The following is a 19,396-nucleotide window of genomic DNA, read 5'->3' on the forward strand; positions in this document are numbered from 1 at the left end:
TTAAAATAGAATTAGAAGAAAACCAATGCCTGACCAGCCATTTATATAAATCTTACTGAGTGCTTGTTATACATATATCCTGATGAAATATAAAAAGCACAGAACACTTGTCTTCCAGGAACTTATTAATTAGATGAAGAGGCAAAATGTATACACAAAACTGTTTGTTACCACTTTGAACAAAGACATATATTGCTCAGGGCCAAAATGAGTACTGTCTGTAGTCAATGCTTTCAGAATAAAAGCAAGTAGAAATCAATATGGAATAAAAGAGTTACGGATAGCCTTGCACAGGAGGTGGGCTTCAGCTGAACCTGGGGCAATGAGTAAGAATATGATCAGGTGGAAAGAAGGAATATTTTCATCCCACATAAAAATGTAAAACATAAGCAAAAGCACAGAACAAGTATGTGCTTGGTACATTCAGGGGTTAATTAAAAAAAAAAAAAAATCTTGGTCTGCTGGAAATGAGGATCCTTGTATTAGGGGTAGGAGATAAAGTTGAATAGACAAAATGGAGCCAGGTGTAGAGGGCCACTGGAGACTGTTGTGATTTAGCAAAACTTCTGTTTAAAACAATTAGTCTGGCAGTATCAGGGGAGTGGAGGAGAGACAAGTAGCTAGGAGAGTCTTTCAGAGTTCAAACTCTCAGTGAGGACAAGAATATTCAAGTGATGGTTCAAAGAATGAACTCCTGAAATTTGATGGCTTGACAACATATAGGTGATAAAGAAATTCAGGACATCAAAGACAATTCAGATTCCTCTTAGGAATTAAAATCTGCCTATCTGAGCTCACGCCCCATCCCTCATGCCCACAAAATGTTATCTGTTCCATAATTCCCTGCATGAGATACTGGACTGGACCTTATCTCAGTCAAATAAGGGACTTTCCAGGCTTCTGAAGTCAGGATCTTCATTGTGTGGATTCAAACAAAGTACAACCCTATGATGTGCTACAAGCACAAAACGGCTTATTTGACCAAAAACATCTTTGTCAGTGGCCCTGCCCTAGTTTACAATTTTCCATTTCACTCAGACTTTTTGGTCTCAGGTTTACCAAAAATCAAATCTGATTTGGGAGGGTAACCCAGGGAGCCATTATCATTTATCAACTCCTTACCTGAAAATATGTAACAAGAGTCACTACTCATAGACAGAAGTCATGAAGGAATGGACAATAAATAGGGCCGTAAGTTTTGCTGGGGGAGAAAAGATCAGAAAAAGATCCAGCATATAGGAAGGCAGAGATGAGGAGTGAGGAAGATACACAGTACCTTACGTTACTATTTTAGTGCAGATAAGCCTATGTCCATCCCTAGGCTCAGAGTTTTTACAGAGAAAATCTAGCAGTAATGAAAGCCTAAAGAGTAAATCTGATACAAAAATAAAAACAGAACATGTTCCTTTCGGTCTCCTGGAGGGTCCTCAGCTTGAGCCATAACTTGATCCAGGCCAAGGCGACTGGACCTGTCCCTGGGTCCCAAGACCATCAGGCTGTGCAATGTGGCATCTGAGTTCTGGGCAATACCGTCTTCCTGCCCCACATGGTATTATGGTGGAGCTTTGGGTAACACACCTCCATGGGCAGAAGGAGGAATAAATACCAAGCTGTCTGCTAGTGTGAGAGATATGGTATGAAGAAGTAAAATTTGTTTCTTTTATTACCTAATTACATTTAACTTAATCTATTGACATGCACCAGGAAGCCAATGAGGAAACTTTCATAAATGTCTCAATTTTGTATAAGGTGCCATCTTCTTTCAAATGACATTTTATTTGAGTCCAGTGGTTCTCAACAGGGGAGATTTGACCCCACCCCCATCCCAAACAAGAACAATGTCTGGAGATGTTTTTAATTATAAGGATTTGTGGGGAGGGTGCTACTGGCATTCAGTGTGTAGGGGCCAGGGATGCACAGGACAGCCACCCACAGTAAGGAATTCTTTGGTCCAAAATGTCAATAGTGCCAAGGCTGAGAACTGTTCATCAAGTTGCTCACTTCCTATGTATGATATCATACTACTAATTGATGACTTTTTGGTGTTCATTACAGTTTTCTTTGGCACATAACACTCATTTTTAACAAAGAAATAAGGTTTTTATTTGCTTGAGAGGATCAATCCATTTGATGAAAGTATAGTTCCCTAAGGTTTAATGAGGTGTGGTTCTCATTTGATAATTCCAGTCCATGAAGGGACAAATATCCAGTGATCACATGAAAATCACACAGATTATTTGTAATTGTTGAAAACAGTAGGTAACTGCTGATTGTTCATAACAATCCCAAGTTTTCTGAGCACTCATTTTTAAACTTTTAAAATTTAACTTTTGAATTCCTATAACTTGTGATGTTAACTGCCTATGACTTATCTGGAAATTAAAATGCATAAAGTGCTTTAAAAAACTATATTCATTTCTGAGCTTTACCTACACAAATATGTACTCTGCAACTATAAAAAAATTATTCTTGAACTATGTGTAAGCTGAGAAATCATAAAGATCAGAGGGATTTGGAAAGTAAAATAAAACTAGGAGGATAAAGTGAAAAGTTAATTATGAAGGAAAAAACAATTGAAAATGAGAAAAAAGCAAAACACTACAGGACTAATCAAATAGCAAAGCCAGAAATGATGCAGAAAAACACACCAAAGGAAAAATGCAACAGCCATAAGCACTGAAGTTGAGATATGATTTATAAGGGTTAAGAAATAAATACACTTGATTTGTCCTGCTGGAGAGAGGCTATCTTTCAATGCCTAGGGATATCCATTTATTGCAAGAGGTGTTTACAAGGGATACTTGTAAAGGAGCCATCTACAGACAAATTTTAATGGAGGAGAGCAAGGTAATGGTACCTACATAAACGGCTACTGCAATAAAATAGCACCAGTATTTAGTTATAGACTTAATATAATACTTTCGAGAGTTCAATTATTAAATATTGGAAGGGCTATAATTGAGGATAAAATGAATTGGGTGTACCTTTAAACATACAAAAAGCATTATTTAATTCATAACCATTAAAAACTCCTAGAAAGTATATTCTTTCAACATACAGGATAGAGTTAATAAGTAGAGAAAAATAAAATCTCACCACGATATAAAAGCTGAGCAGAGTGCTCGGCTCGGCTGCTATTTAAGTGACTCACTCCAGAAAAAGAGCCTTGGAAAATACATGATTCAAATCCAGGCCCCCAAACCACTATACACTGCATTTGCTATCAAATCTTTAGTTTAACTTGCGGGAAGTATAAATTCCAAATGTTAAATCTGTAAATACAAAAGCTATAAACAAGGTATAAAAGAATAGATTTCAGTGCATGGGCCACTCTGAAAAACAGTTGGGCAGGTTCATTTATAAAACTGCATATAAATACGCAACTAACACATGAGATAAAAATTGCACTCCTGGGGTTGATCCCAGAGAAATGAAAACTTATCTTCACACAAAAACTTGTACATGAATGTTCATAGCAGCTTTATTCATAATAGCTCTAAACTGGAAACAGCTCAAATGTCCTTTGCAGGTGAAATTATACAAACTGTGGTACCCTCAGACCACAGAACATTAGTCAGCTATACAATGAACTAACTTCTGATGCCTGCAGCAACCTGGATGAACCTCACGAAAATTATGCTGGGTGAAAAAAGCCAACTCCCAAAGATTCCACGCTGCATGATTTCATTTATAAAACAGTCTTGAAATGACAAAGTTATAAAAATGATCAGATTAGCGAATGCCAGGGCCTAAAGAAGGGGTGGATGTAAAAGGGCAACAAGGGGCATTTTCATGGTGATGGAAACTTTCTGGATCTTGACAATATCCACGTCATTATACTGGGTGTGACACAGAATAACAGTTTTTGCAAGATGTAACCACTGAGGGAAACTGGGTAAAAGATAACAACGAATTCCTCTGTATTATTTCTCTCAACTTCATGTGAATCTACAATTACTTCAAAACAAATTATACTGATGAGCAATTTCATCTGCCTTGAATAGAAAATAAAAACAAAAACAACACATAGCTGGGAGGGTGAGAGCTTGTGTGCAGGCTCATACCACCATGTTCAAAGCCTGCTTCCCAAATTACAGTAAGTCCCCTACATAACGAACCTTCAAGTTGTGTCGAGATGCAAACGTGGGTTCCATCAATGTCAGGCGTGAGTGAAATTGCAGCTTGCCCTCTGATTGTGTTAGGTGAGTACCTAGGCTAACTTTGTTGGACTTACGAACAAATTGGACTGAGGAATGCACTCTCGGAACAGAACTCATTCATATGTAGAGGACTTACTGTATTGTGAAGCTCTTGGACAAGTGACCTATGTCCACAAGCCTCAGTCTGTGTGTGTTACCGAATGCAAGTTCATGTTCCTGACCCCCAGTGAGGCCAATCAAACTGAAACATCAGAGTTTGGAGCAGAGAAAGGCTTATTGCAGGGCCCAGCAAGGAGAACTGGCGGCTTGGGTGGCTCACACTCAAAATCCCCGAGCTCCCCACCGGGTTGCAGCAAAGACCAGGTGAGGGAGGGACATCTCAGGGAATGTGACCATCTGATGCACAGTTCTCTGATTGGTTGATGGTGAGGTACCAGGGTGGTGTCACAAGGGATAACGGTATCAATCCTTAGGCTCCAATAGGTCTAGGGACTATGTGGTCATGGTCATCAAGTAGTTAATTTCTTCTATCTGGTGGTGGTTTTTAACATCTGAAAAACTCAGGAAATATGAGATGCTATTACGGGGGTTACTTCAGAGAGGAGCTAAAGCAGAAGATAATGGGGGAGTGGTCTGTACCAGGAAGGCCCCATAGGGTCCTGCTCAGTTACATGTTAGTGGCATTAGGTCATTCTAAGGAATAAATGAGGTAATACCCTTAAAATATTTAGCTTTTACCATAATTATTATTATACTACTATTCCTATTTTATGTTTTAACAATCTGTTACAGTATAAACACTATAAAGATACAAAAATAATTTGTTCAAAAGAGTCTTTTAGGATTCAAAAACAGGTAGTGTTTTCTGTCATCCCATTAACAATGTTATGCACTGTTTTGTCAACTGCAGTATTAAGCAAACAGTCAAAAATAGTCTCCATTTGTTTATGGTTTCTGATCTAAGAAAATTCATTGAAAAGACTTCTGAAATAAGAGGTCAGTGAAAAAATGCTCCAAGGAGAAATTACAAGCTTCTTAAATGACAGATAGTCTGAGGTTATGATTATTTCATGTGCAAACAGCTGGCTCCAAATCAGGACTTTGACCGAAAAATACCAAACAGATCAGAGTTGCCAGTGTCTTTGAGGTCCTTTTCCCAACTTCCGTCTTAGGCTGTTTCTATTCAGCTATTGAATGCTGTTATGAATTCAATTGTATCCTCCAACAAAATATGTTTAAGTCCTAACCCTCAGTACCAGTGAATGTGATCTTATTTGGAAATAGGGTCTTCTTTGTAAGAGACAGGTCATAGACAAATACACAGGGAGAACTCCAAAGGAGGACAGAGTTAGAGATTGGAATGCTAAGGATTTCTGGCAACACCAGAGCTAAGAGAAAGCCATGGACAGACTAACCCCTAGAACCTTCTAAGAAAATGAGGTTCTGAGGAAACCTTGATTTCAGACTATTAGCCTCTAGAACTGTGAGAGAATAAACTCTATTGTTTCAGGACAAAATTTGTGGTAGCTTGTTATAGCAACACAAGGAAGCTAATATAAACACACATAGGATTGATTGTCTTTATTTGCAAACCTTAAAGAATGTAAAATAAAGGAACTTAATAAAAAAATAATTTACCCTCCACAAGTAATTTCAAGTGTTTTTCTAGTTTATGTGGTATTATAAAACCAGTTCTCTGACATAACTTCAACGTTAGGCAAATTTCACTAAGGGACATTTTATAGTCTTTCAAATATTGAGGAAAAAATGCCTCATATCACTCTTTTTTTGGGGGGTGAGAACTGACTCTATGATGTGTATCAAAATGTCTACTTACAGAAGATGAGAAAATGTTTTATAAAGGATTGTTTCAGAACATCCCTGTCTTATAAAATCATAATCTATGATGGACCACTGTTCAAAATCATATATCTCTTCTTTGTTCAAATTTGTACCTGCCAAGATAAGTTTGACTTTGATTATCAGAAATTAAGATGACAATTAAAACATTAAAGAAGTTACTGTTGAATTAAAAATTCACTATAATACTGAAGCTGCCAAGGACAATCTGATATCTAATTTTGGCATCCAAATGTATTAGGAGTTTCTAAACTGGCTTCATAATAACACTTACAAAAAAATGGTCCAGTATCCAAGAGCACAGGTCACAGGCTTCCACAGAGCAGGCCAAGGAATACATGCCTGCGTGGCACACTCAATCAGAGTGTGGGTGTAGATGTCTCCATATGTGGGTCACCAACAGAATCACCCATCTTATCAAACTCATGAAAAGCACAAAACTAAGCAGCTCCAACTCATTTTATAAATCCCAAATGAAAATTCCATTTGCTCAACATCTAATCATTTATTAGTTTCCTTAATCTCTTTTAATTGGGGATAGAATGATGATTACTTTCACATCAAAATAATTGCAGGGTTTGATTGTATTGGCTGCTCTTCAATATATTTGCACCCCCAGTCTAAACTATAGTTCAAATGTAAGAAAATAAAGGCCACCAATTTATGTTAATGACATTAAAACATAATCATTCACTACCATTTGGAAGGATTTATTGAGTAATTCCTGTAAAGAAATTTGTAGGAAAAAGAATAAACACTTTACTGATAGAACATATACTTAATAGTCAAACTGCAGAGGATTACTCTATGCATGGCTTAAAATGCAAGAGAAATTAGAGTAAAACTACTCTTTGACCAATATCTAACTTGTTCCTGAACTGTGTTTTATTATGATATTAGTACATCAGAAGCTCCAATGGATGGAACAAGGTCATCCTGATGGGTTGTAACTTGTGCCAAAATGCTCCATCTCTGCCTGGTTCTGATCAATGTGTGTAACATCCATTTGGACCAATAAATAGAAAAACATTGATACAGTTTACGGAACTGAACAATAGCATATATATTAGATGCCAGAATCAATATTCAAAATGAATTCAAAATGATCTTAAGTAGTGAAATATAAATTTATTTAAATTTAATAAATCAACTGGATAGGATTAAACTCAATAAAATAAATTTTAAAGTTTGAATTTACATTTAAAACTAGCTATACAAGTATAGGATGGAGGAGGGTTTGGGAGCAGATTATGTCATAAAAAATAGTTGAATAATTGGAATGTTTAGTCCAAAGAGAACGCAAAGATAGGCATATTAGGGTAGTCTTTAATTACAAGAAATGGTGAAGCAGAATTATTTTAAAGGCAAATGACAAATCACAAGTTGGCTCAGTGACCCAGAGTGGGAAAGACGGCCCAGGATTTGACTTCTGCTCTGCCACATACTGGTTGTAAGACCTAGGTCTTCATTATTTCAGGGCTCCAAACCTCGTGTTCCTCACCAGGAAAACCGGTAAAATAACAGTACTGATAGCAAAGGGTTTCTATAAAGACTAAATGAGATAAAAGCCTTACTCTATATCAGCCATAAAAACTGCTAAAAATGGTGAGGTAGTCATATAGGAAGGAGTTTTATTTAGTAATAAGGCTCTATTTTTCTCTTTCTTACTGAGAACCCTCTTTCTGTATGTAATCACACAGAGGACATATTTTTGGATAGAGTCCTATAATGTGTCACAAATTGGCTTCCCGGGGGACCCTTTGCTTTAAAATTTTAAGATGATATTTATTTTGCCTTCTGAAGAGACCTGGTATACCCACAAACCCGCGAACTTTGTTTGGAAGCAAGGAAGTGGTTAGGAAAGCGTTTCTTAGTCAGGTGTAACAAAGACCTGCCTACTATGCCCTGTCCTGGATTCTCCAGAGTCAGCCTTCACATTTTTTTGAAGTTAAATAAACAGCATTATACACAAATGCAAAACAAATGAATAAAAAACCCAAGAAAGTCAGAGGGTGTCTCTAGTAGTTTTAATAGCAGGCAAAAATGCTTCTGTTATGATGCTATATGGACAACAATCAGGTTACCAAACTACATAAGAGCAAAATTATAACTAAAGAAAATTCACCCAAAACCAAAAGGAAACACACACATAAAAATGAGAGTGCTTGTCTTAGAGTGGTGGTTCTATGGGCGATGTTTTAAAACTTCTTTACACGTTTCTGTATTTACCAGATGTGTATCAATGAATATGTATTGTTGGCACTGGGGAAAAAGAAAGTTGATAAAAGAAGTATCCCAACAGTTATTTTTGACTTTAGAATGCCCTCCTCTTTTTTTCAGTCATGTGCTAAGTTGACTGTAATAGTTAAGTTAAAACTCTGCATATAATAATTATTAGACTCTGAAGTCTAATAATTACTACAAAGCAACACATGAAAAAGTACAAAATGTCCAGAAAATAAAGCTATGGTCACAGGGACCACAAAGAAAAAAATAAAATTAAAATAACTACATGTGGTTAACGAGGTCTTAGTAAGTAGCTCAGAGATGCACAGTGTCATCCCCAACTCTCAGGGGTCAGGACCAGAACCAGGGCAAGGAGTGCCACAGCACTCATGGCACCTGTTATCACATCTGATGCATCAATTAAAGGCCTTATTTGCTATACCTCCTTCACTAGACTAGAAGCGCTGGGATAGGGGAGACTCTCTGTTTAGCACACTCATTAATGCTCAGGATGGACATAATTGTTAAATAATAAGCTAATCACATACTGCGTTAATAACTCAAAGTAAGAGAATGAGAGTTGATTAAAGTATGATAGGCCAAAAAATGCCAAAGTATAAATTTTTCTATAAAACGATAATATCCATGCAGAACTCTTAAAGATTGAAGCAACTACTTGTTTATATTAACTAGAGGTTAAGTTTTTGATAATACAAAATATTAACCATTTGTAAAGCACTTTTAAGAAAATAATTAGAAACCCAGTGACTGCTGTAAGTCATTAGATAAATCTAGAGATCTCTATCAAAAAACACAAACACGGGCTTCCCTAGTGGCGCAGTGGTTGAGAATCTGCCTGCCGATGCAGGGGACATGGGTTCGAGCCCTGGTCTGAGAAGATCCCACATGCCGCGGAGCAACTAGGCCCGTGAGCCACAATTACTGAGCCTGCGCGTCTGGAGCATGTGCTCCGCAACAGGAGAGGCTGCAACAGTGAGAGGCCCACGCACCGCGATGAAGAGTGGCCCCCACTTGCCACAACTGGAGAAAGCCCTCGCACAGAAACGAAGACCCAACACAGCCAAAAATAAATAAATAAATTAAAAAAAAAAAAACAAAAAAACACACACACACATTTCAAATGAGCACTTTGTCAGGAGAATGGAGATGATATCAAGTGTCACTTGGAGATTCTAACAAAAATTTTTCTGACATACTTCACTCTATATGACAGACTCTAGGTCCATCCACCTCACTACAAATAACTCAATTTTGTTTCTTTTTATGGCTGACTAATATTCCATTGTATATATGTGCCACATCTTCTTGATCCATTCATCAGTCGATGGACACTTAGGTTGCTTCCATGTCCTGGCTATTGTAAATAGTGCTGCAGTGAACACTGTGGTACATGTCTCTTTTTGAACTATGGTTTTCTCAGTGTATATGCCCAGTAGTGGGATTGCTGGGTCATATGGTAGTTCTAGTTTTAGTTTTTTAAGGAACTTCCATACTGTTCTCCATAGTGGCTGTATCAATTTACATTCCCACCAACAGTGCAAGAGGGTTCCCTTTTCTCCACACCCTCTCCAGCATTTATTCTTTGTAGATTTTTTGATGATGGCCATTCTGACAGGTGTGAGGTGATACCTCATTGTAGTTTTGATTTGCATTTCTCTGACGATTAGTGATGTTGAGCATCCTTTCATGTGTTTATTGGCAATCTGTATATCTTCTTTGGAGAAATGTCTATTTAGGTCTTCTGCCCATTTTTGGATTGGGTTTTTGTTTTCTTGATATTGAGCTTCATTAGCTGCTTGTATATTTTGGAGATTAATCCTTTGTCAGTTGCTTTGTTTGCAAATATTTTCTCCCATTCTGAGTGTTGTCTTTTGGTCTTGTTTATGGTTTCCTTTGCTGTGCAAAAGCTTTTAAGTTTCATTAGGTCCCATTTGCTTATTTTTGTTTTTATTTCCATTACTCTAGGAGGTGGGTCAAAAAAGATCTTGCTGTGATTTATGTCATAGAGTGCTCTGCCTATGTTTTCCTCTAAGAGTTTGATAGTGTCTGGCCTTACATTTAGGGCTTTAATCCATTTTGAGTTTATTTTTGCATATGGTGTTAGGGAGTGTTCTAATTTCATTCTTTTACATGTAGCTGTCCTGATTTCCCAGCACCACTTATTGAAGAGGCTGTCTTTTCTCCATTGTATATTCTTGCCTCCTTTATCAAAGGTAAGGTGACCATATGTTTGTGGGTTTATCTCTGGGCTTTCTATCTTGTTCCATTGATCTATATTTCTGTTTTTGTGCCAGTACCCTACTCTCTTGATTACTGTAGATTTGTAGTATGGTCTGAAGTCAGGGAGCCTGATTCCTCCAGCTCCATTTTTCTTTCTCAAGACTGCTTTGTCTATTCAGGATCTTTTGTGTTTCCATACAAATTGTGCAATTTTTTGTTCTAGTTCTGTGAAAAAATGCCATTGGTAGTTTGATAGGGATTGCATTGAGTCTGTAGATTGCTTTGTGTAGTAGAGTCATTTTCACAATGTTGATTCTTCCAATCCAAGAACATGGTATATCTCTCCATCCGTTTATATCATCTTTAATTTCAAAGTTTAAAGTCTTGTGTTTTTCAACGGAAATAGTGATACAAATTAGCTGTAAAGCATGACTCATTTCACCTCTGTTATTAATGTCAGTTCTATTATTAAATGGATTTATTTCAGCAGGAAGAAAGGATTCATTCTGTGTTTAAATTAATTATGATTACAGATGTTTGGTATATCATTAAGGTGAAACTGGCATGGACTATATATTCCAGAGCAGCCCGGAGAAGTTTAAAAATCGACATTTTTTTTTTAACAACGTGATAAAACACAGCAGTGTGAGGCTTCGGATTATCCAATAAATTACCCTGTTACAAAGCCAGATTATGGTTTCGAGGATTATGTAAATCTCTCCGTTCTAAAGGTACGTAAAACTTGCACGTGAGTCACTTGGTGGCCATCTGGGTTATCAGACTGACTGGGGTGTCACAGGGCTTGTGCTCAAGTGACCCTTATTTTACTTAATAACGACCCCAAAGCAAGAGGAGTGAAGATGGCAATTCGGAAACGCCAGAGAGAGGATGTAAAATGCTTCCTTTGAGTGAAAAGGCGAAAGCTCTGTACTTTTCATCAGGAAAGAAAAAAAGGTATGTGCTGAGGTTGCTGAGATCCATGGGCTTAGTCAGTTCAAGACTAGCACTTTCTTCTAGATACCTTGAAATATTTATGAGAATGTGTCTACTTTAGGAAGAAGCTAGAGCCATGTGGCTGACAGGGTCTTGGTGCTCCAGCTGGGTGTCAGGCCTGAGCCTCTGAGGTGGGAGAGCCGAGTTCAGGACATTGGTCCAGCAGAGACCTCCCAGCCCCACATAATATCAAATGGCGAAAGCTCTCTCAGAGATCTCCATCTCAACACTAAGACCCAGCTCCACGCAAAGACCAGCAAGCTACAGTGCTAGACACCCTATGCCAAACAACTAGTAAGACAGGAACACAACCCCACCCAATAGCAGAGAGGCTGCCTAAAATCATAATAAGCTCACAGACACCCCAAAACACATCACCGGATGTGCTTAGCTAGCTATATCACAGTTGAAATAAAGTGATCCTCTTTTATTTTCTCCCAGAAATTCCCCCCCAAAAAATGTGATTGGAAAACTAGCCCATGCTACTTCAGCCCTTTTACTGATTTCTCACTAAGCTTCTTCATTGGCTCCTCTAACTTGTTTATAAAACAACTGCACACATAGAAATTAATCAGGTCTAAATAAAGAAACACATTTTTTAAATGTGTAAAATGCTGCTGGATTTGTATAATGGATTCTAGGTCTTGTGGATTTCAGGGAAACAGTAACCTGAGTTCCCTGTGATCTCTCTTTGTAACTGTGCTTTAATCTCTCTGACCGTGGTTCTAACCTGGGAAACTGTAATCACAAGCAATCCCTACAACAATGTACATTTTCAAGTGGAAAGACCCTGGCACTGTTCTGAAGGTGTGTTATCACTGGTTACATTATCAAAAGCTATCTTCTCTGTGCTTCAGTTGTAACCATCCTCTGTACAAATCAAGAAAGTCATTCACATGGAAAGTATACAAAATAAACAACTATTGAGGGTGTCACCCAGATAATGGTATTACTATGCTGTGATATTAAAATCGAAAGTAACAATTTGTTCCAACTCAAATCATTAATGATTTTATCAAGTCACTTACTCCACATGTGATTTGTGCACACACCTACTTAAGATGATCTATGGCTCCTGTCCCAAATTTCTGGGGAATCATACGTGGGATCCAATGGCCTTGAATAGATTTTATGCTCTTTTCCCTTTAGGTTTCTTGTCCTAACTCTTCTACATACAAGATGCAACCTGCTAACTGGGAGTAAGTCTACTCTGTAAACAAAACACGGGATTTTATATAGTTTGAAGACACTGTCTTAATAACAGGGCTCTGAATTAAGGCTTTGAGGATGTACCAGATGTGGCTGATTTCTCAGGGAATACCTTTAGATGTGAGTGTACAAGAACTGGCCAATTGCATAAACAAATGCTTTTGTAATAAAGCACTTTTCATGTTACCTTCAATGTTTAGAGGCTGATGTTTTTTGCCTCACATTAATAGACATGGAAATTGTAGACATAGGCTATCATTTCAATTTTCTTTAGTATCATTTTTCTATTAAGATTTTAAAAAGAAAGATTCAATTATATGTATAAGTGGTCCCTTAGTTCTTTTGACCTGTGACTTTTTCTGCATTAGACACTGACACTCAAAGTAACTCTTCTGTGATAAATCCAGTCTTTAATCCATCAACTAAGAAATATTTCAATTTACTGCCCAGTAAGGCTGTCAGCATGTCAATATGCAGTTTCAAAACATCGTTACCCTCTTTTTACTGTCTTATTTGCACTCTTATTTGAATATTTTATTCCAACTTGAACTTATAAGTTTTTGAAAAATAGATAAATGAAAGTCTCCATGGTAGTGATAAAATGCTTATCTAATAAATGGAATATAATCAAGGCAAAGACTGAAATGATTGGATATGTCAAAGGAGACAAATCTTTAGTTTTAAACAGATGATCATTATACACCTGTTCCATTAGGAAGGAAAAGAACAAATTTTTAAATGCATAAAATGCTAGAAATGTATTGTTAAATATTGTATTTAACATTAAAATGTAACTGGCAATTTTATTTATATTTTGGTTGTCAGAGAATAAAATTTCCCTTGTAATGTGTTTTTTTGATATAATTTGATTTTACAGATTTTTAGAAACATATAATGTACCAAAGTAGAGACCTGTACTGATGGAGATGACAGATGGACATGAAGAAAGATAAATAAATAAATAGGTGAACAAATGGAGAAACAGACAAACAGAAGTAGGGAATGGGAGGGCTGGACAGAGAAAAGATGAAAGATGAGGTAGCAAAAGAAGACAAGAGAAAGGATGAGATGGAGGAGCAAAGAAAGAAAGAGAAGATTGAGGAAAAGAAAGATAAGGAAGAGAAGGAACGAGAAGGGACAAAGAGAGGCCAAAAAGGTTAAATGGACAGTAAGACTGGAAAGCAAAGGAACGGTTGAGACTGAAAAAAAACCCTGAAATCTTTGGGAAACACCGTCAACAGTTCCTTACTCTAAAAACATCTTACCTTTTTTTCACTTTTCTCAACCAATAATTCAGGAGTTACGTTTATTTGAGAAAAATACATTTTTTAAAAAACATCAGGAAACAGCTATTGAATGAGTCAGATGATACTGAGTATTTGGAGCAACGCGCTGTTTTGAAGTGAAGCCATCATTGCTTGTGCATGTATATAAAAGACAGCCCAGACAGACATCCCATGGTGAGCGACTCTATTACAGCCATTGAGGTGGAAGATGCCGCTTTTTAGTGCTCTGAAAACTGCCTATTCTTCCCCAAGTGAGTAATGCTTATACAATCTGAGAAGCAACGTGATGATAAATAGAGAACTAAAACCCTTTGAAATGAAAGTTGGACAATAGAAGTGGAAATAACGAGATTCCAGTGATACCTTGGGGAGACCTTAGTTAACACTATTTTATGGTACCCTCAATTAAAAGCAATCACAGAGAATTTCAGAGCACAATGGGATACACCAGTGATCATGTATCCAAGCCCTTTCACACCAGTGAAAAACTTGAGAGTCTGAGAGAATTTAAATACTCCGTCCAAAATCACCAGTAACTCAGGTCTGCTAATGTTCAATTTCACAAATGATTAATGAACATATACAATATCTGCTGAGATCTTCACAGTATGAAGGAAATACTAAGTAAAGGGACCTGATCCATTAATAACTGTTTGTACTTATTAGGTTCCTAACTGTGAGCTTCCTGAGATCCAAGAACAGGATCTTGTTACCCTTACATTCCCGGAGTAGAACACATTGCTTGGTGCATAATTGTCAATATATATATATGTTGAATGAATGGATAGGGCACAACAGCACAAAGTTATAACCTTTACACAACATGACTGCACAGCTTTTGTATAAACTCTTTAAAATAGGCCACTGCCTACTGGCTGTCATTTATATACATGCACATGGAGGTTACACCAGATCCTATGCCAGTACCTATGCCAGAGGCTGACCACTACCACCACCTTACCTTCCCCAAGGATGGGCAGAGTTTACAAATTATTTGACACATAGCTCAAAAGATAAATGGCACGTGCCTTTTGGGGAACATCTGGCTCACTCCAAAGGACAGTGTAAAAATAAAACAAAATACAAACTGGGTAGTAATTAGATGTCCCCCGAGGAAAAGTTCTGCATATTAAGCCATGATCATGTGACTCAAGCACTTTGCAATGTAGATGTGTCCAATGGGTGAATATCCCTTATATTGGTATCATCTCTCCAACCCAGGCTCATCTTCCTCAAAGCATCACAGCTACTCAAAACATCTTTTACCTCCCTGATCCCCCGCCCCTACCTCCTACGCATGCTAGCATCCTGACTCCTTAAAAACCCTCCTTCCCAAATGGAAGCCAACTTGCTCCCATTCAAGTTCACCTCCACACATACCCTTTCTACTGGAGCCCACCATCCCCCCCCCCAACCCCGTCCTGTGTCAGCTGCCCACAGTACTCATCTCCCATGATTGGCAATGCCAATCCCCATGGGTTCCCGACTCTACCTTGTGGGCTGGGATAGGTACCGCAAACAGTGCCAAAGCCCACTGGCCCACCTCAGGAGGAAGGAAGAGTCATCTGAAGGCTCCAGAAAATTTTCTCAGAGAAATTGGTGGTCAGTGGATTTAATTCTTGATGGAGCTTAGGTGCTATTTGTATAAAAGTTAACCCATTGAACCCCTAAAATCCATCATTTAGAATTCTGTTTCCATGGTGTTGGGGGTTGCGGAGTGTATTCTGATTTTCAAATGATAAATTCACCAACAAAGTTCTAAAATACACTTCACTTTCAAATTAGATATAATTAAGTAATCAAAAGGACATTTTTAACACTGTGTTTAACAGACGCTGTGAAATTGTGAAACATCCCTGGGACACACATACTCGGCAAGTTACAGGAGACACATGAACTTACCTAACTAGCTAAACAAGGGCAACTTGTAACTTTACAAATAATTAGTTAAATTAAGCTAAGTGTGGGGCCTGTTCAAAAGGTCTCCTCCAACCAGATTTACATTACAGAAGAGGCCTGATTTACTGGAATCACATTTTCACTGCAAGATTCACAGGGCCCTGTTACATCCTGGAAACTCACAGGTGTATAATGTAATGGAACCGGAAGCAAGAAGGTGAGTTGTTTCTGTTCAGTAAGTCATGGTCAAGAAAAGCTCCACCATAAACTGTAAGGGGTCTGCTAGCAGGAGGGGATGTACTAGAAAGAATAACCATCACCCAAAAGTTTAGTCAGTTACAGTTAAAGTAACAATCTCCAGAGAGTAACCACAAAAAACATCACTGAGTCAGCAGCAAGAGGTGTGGTTTGTCTCCATGTACGCAACCCCTTTCAGCAGTTGTTCAATGGGTGATTCTTCCCACAATACATTCTGAGCGTCTGGGGTCTAAAACGTGCCAGCTTGAAAGGCAGGATCCACCCAGCCCCTCAGGCAGGCTCTGCAGGGTGCCGCCAGCATCCTTCACAGGCATGTACACCACGTGTGCCGTAAGCTCAAAAGCAAGGGGTGAAATTTGGACTGGATGGCGTGGGGGCCTCTATCATGCTAGGAACTACAGGAAGACAGGAAGAAATCAAACAGAACCAAGACCCGCCTCACCCCAACCCCATCCGGATCCACGCCACTCTTGTTCTTTTGTTATTTTGGAAAACCGAAAAGACCAGCTTCCTCTTCTGAGCCCCTTTCATCCCTGTTCCCTTTCGTATTTCTTGTCAGGACTGATTCAGCCTCAGTCATGGATTTCCCTGGGGCTCCTGCCTGTGTTTGGGATGAGAAAGGGAAAGAGGGGAGGTGCCTGCTGGTAACCTAGCATTATGTCTATCAAGTGGGAATCTGGAAAGGAGCTGCTGGATATCAGCGTCTGGCCTTGACTGTTGGCTACCAGCCCCACTCTTTCCTAGTGTTCTGGCCTCCTTAGCTCTAATCTCCACTGCTAGGGCTGAGACGCTATAATTTATAAGCACATCCCTCCGGGCACAGTCTCCATGCGGTCCTGTGTTCCCAAATCTCCAGTCTCTTCCCTATAAAGCACCACTGTCTCTTCACATACCCGTGATTCCAACTACTAACATACATACCTTATCTTCCTCTTCACCCCACCCCCCACCCCGGCCATATAGGTAATAATTCTCCCAACACGACACAAAGAACAGATCTAAAGTCTCCATGTGACTTTCCAGGAGCAATTCCCTCTCCTTTTAAGGCCACCACCACCCCGGAGCAGTGGTTCTCAAAATCTGATAGGAACCAGAATGACCGGGCGAGCTAATCAAGGTCACAGACCCAGGCTCAGGGGAACTAAAGTTTGAAAAGCACAAGTCTGGATTAATCTGAGAGCAGAAGTGGGATAGGACACAAATAGGAGAGTGTGTCAAAGTACAAACTTTTATTTTCCCTTTTGAGTTCTGTTCCCCACGCTGGGTCTAAAGGACACCCACGCCCTGTGCAGCCGCGGTTCCCACCTTTTCCCAAGCTCCCCTCCTCCATCCAGCCGCCTTCCTCACAAGAAGGCCTCCAGGACTCTCCCCACCGCCGACCCCAGAGCCAAGAGGAAAATGATCCAAAGTACACCGCGAGCGGGGCCTGTCCCTCGGGCACCGGAACCCAGCTCGCCTGAGACTGAACTTTTCAAACTTCCACAAGACTGAACTTTTCAAACTTCCCAACTCACTCTTACCCACACGCTAACGAAAGAAAAGCAGATAAAAGCAGGAGACTGAACTCTGCACGCCGGCGACTGTCCGATCCCGCGCGCGCTCACCGGGGAGGTTCGCGCCCTCCTCCTGGCCGGCCCCGGGCTGGCCGCGGTCCCCGCCCCTGTGGCCCCCCGCCCGCTGGGGAGGGGAGGGGAGGGGAGGGGAGCCAGGACCCCACTTACCGCCGGGAGCGTCCCGAGCCGCGCGCAGCCGCGCCCGCGCCAAAGGTTTGCGTCCCAGGAAGCGGAGGTGCGGAGTCACCTGCGCGTCAGGCGCGTAGGGCAGCTCGGTCCTGCCCGGGCCGCGCCTCCCGGGCCCAGGTGCCGAGCCAGCGAGGGCGGGGTGCGGACGGGCTGCAACAGGTCCCAAGCCGGGTCGCACCGAAGCCCGCGCAGCCAGCCAGCGCCCCGGAACCTGTCTAACTCAGACCTCCAACCCTCGGCCCTCAAAATAGAAAGCCTTTCTTTCCTGTCCGCCCTCGGGGCTACCAGCAACTACAAGTCGCGACATCCCGGCCTGGCGAGCAGAACCCGGAGGGCGGCAGCGCTCACCTGGGCAGGGGGTAGGCTCACGGAGCGGCATTCAGCTCCCATCCCCCGTGCGTCCCGGGCTCAGGAATGCGCGGGGGCGGGAGGGCGGCTGGGTGAGAGCCGGGGTGGTACCACCCCCAGGGAGCGGATGGACTCAGCTTCAGGGAGATAATTCCCATCCGCGATCCGCAATGCAGACCCTACCCCACCGCCCGAGTGTGTCCGGGCTTGGAGGAGAGCAGGAAGTGGAAAGATGGAAGACACACTGCGTGTGAATTTATCTTTTTGTAAGAAAGAATTTTAAGTATCATCAAAGATGTGGGACTGACTTTGCATTGTCCTGATTACTGATTTGGATGAAAGGAATACCTGCACGAAAAGCAGGTCACTAGGTGGGTGCTATGGAGCAATGTTATGGACATAGAGACACTATCATTTGGTTTTAATATAAAATAACTGCAGCAATTAATGATATTAATTTTATATTTTTTCTTCTACATCTCAGTAAATCTGTCTCGAGTGTTTTTAATAATTGTATAATCACGTCGTCTTCAAAATCTAGCCATTTGCAGCAAATGTTGAAAATGCAGCCTAGTAGGGAAAGAATGAAACTTAGGGAAAATAGGCGTATTTTAAACTTCTGGCATGATGTGTCAATTATCATAAGCTGGAATTGACTTTTTAAATGACTTTTATGGCTATTCTGCCCTGAATAAAACACTTGAGGAAAATGCTAAACTGTTGAGATTTGAATTAAGTCCTGACTGATGAGTAGACACAGGAGAATGAAATGTACATATTCTAGATGTTGAAACAGAGCAAAGGACAAAGGTGGAAAGTAAAAGTAAGTTCCAGCACATCACAAAGCTAAATTTCCAGATTGTGGTATCTGCGATCTGAAGTTTCTTCAACAGCATGTGCAGAATATTCTTGTTTTACACATTTAACTTCTTTCTTCTGTTTCTGCTAATTTACATGTCTCACCTTTTAATATTTTTGCAATTCTGGTCTTCATTTTTGGCATGAAATCTTCTGACTCACTCAATCCATGTTCTCTGTGTGGATCTTCATTTGCTGGTGTTCAAAAATAATGCTGCATTAAAAGAACAATATTTATGAGCATTTCGAAACTATGTTCATAAATATATGCTTATCCTATTTAAAAAACAACAAGAACATTTAGACTAAAATTAAA

General features: G+C 39.8%; 1 protein-coding gene across 2 annotated transcripts in view; it reads right to left on the reverse strand.

Moving 5' to 3' along the window:
- FAM83B (family with sequence similarity 83 member B) overlaps nucleotides 1-18,592 on the reverse strand; it is an 89,789-nt gene extending 71,197 nt beyond the window's left edge. Inside the window, exon 1 of one of the 2 annotated variants that reach the window (XM_082347118.1) lies at nucleotides 18,223-18,592. The gene's annotated coding sequence lies outside the window, so the exon portion shown is untranslated. Of the gene's footprint in view, nucleotides 1-17,853; nucleotides 18,179-18,222 lie in introns of those variants that run through there. The other variant, XM_082347117.1, reaches the window with a different exon arrangement.
- Nucleotides 18,593-19,396: the final 804 nt, after the last annotated feature.

Source organism: Balaenoptera borealis (genome assembly GCF_965194805.1).
Source record: "Balaenoptera borealis genome assembly, chromosome: 12".
Lineage (NCBI taxonomy): Eukaryota > Metazoa > Chordata > Mammalia > Artiodactyla > Balaenopteridae > Balaenoptera > Balaenoptera borealis.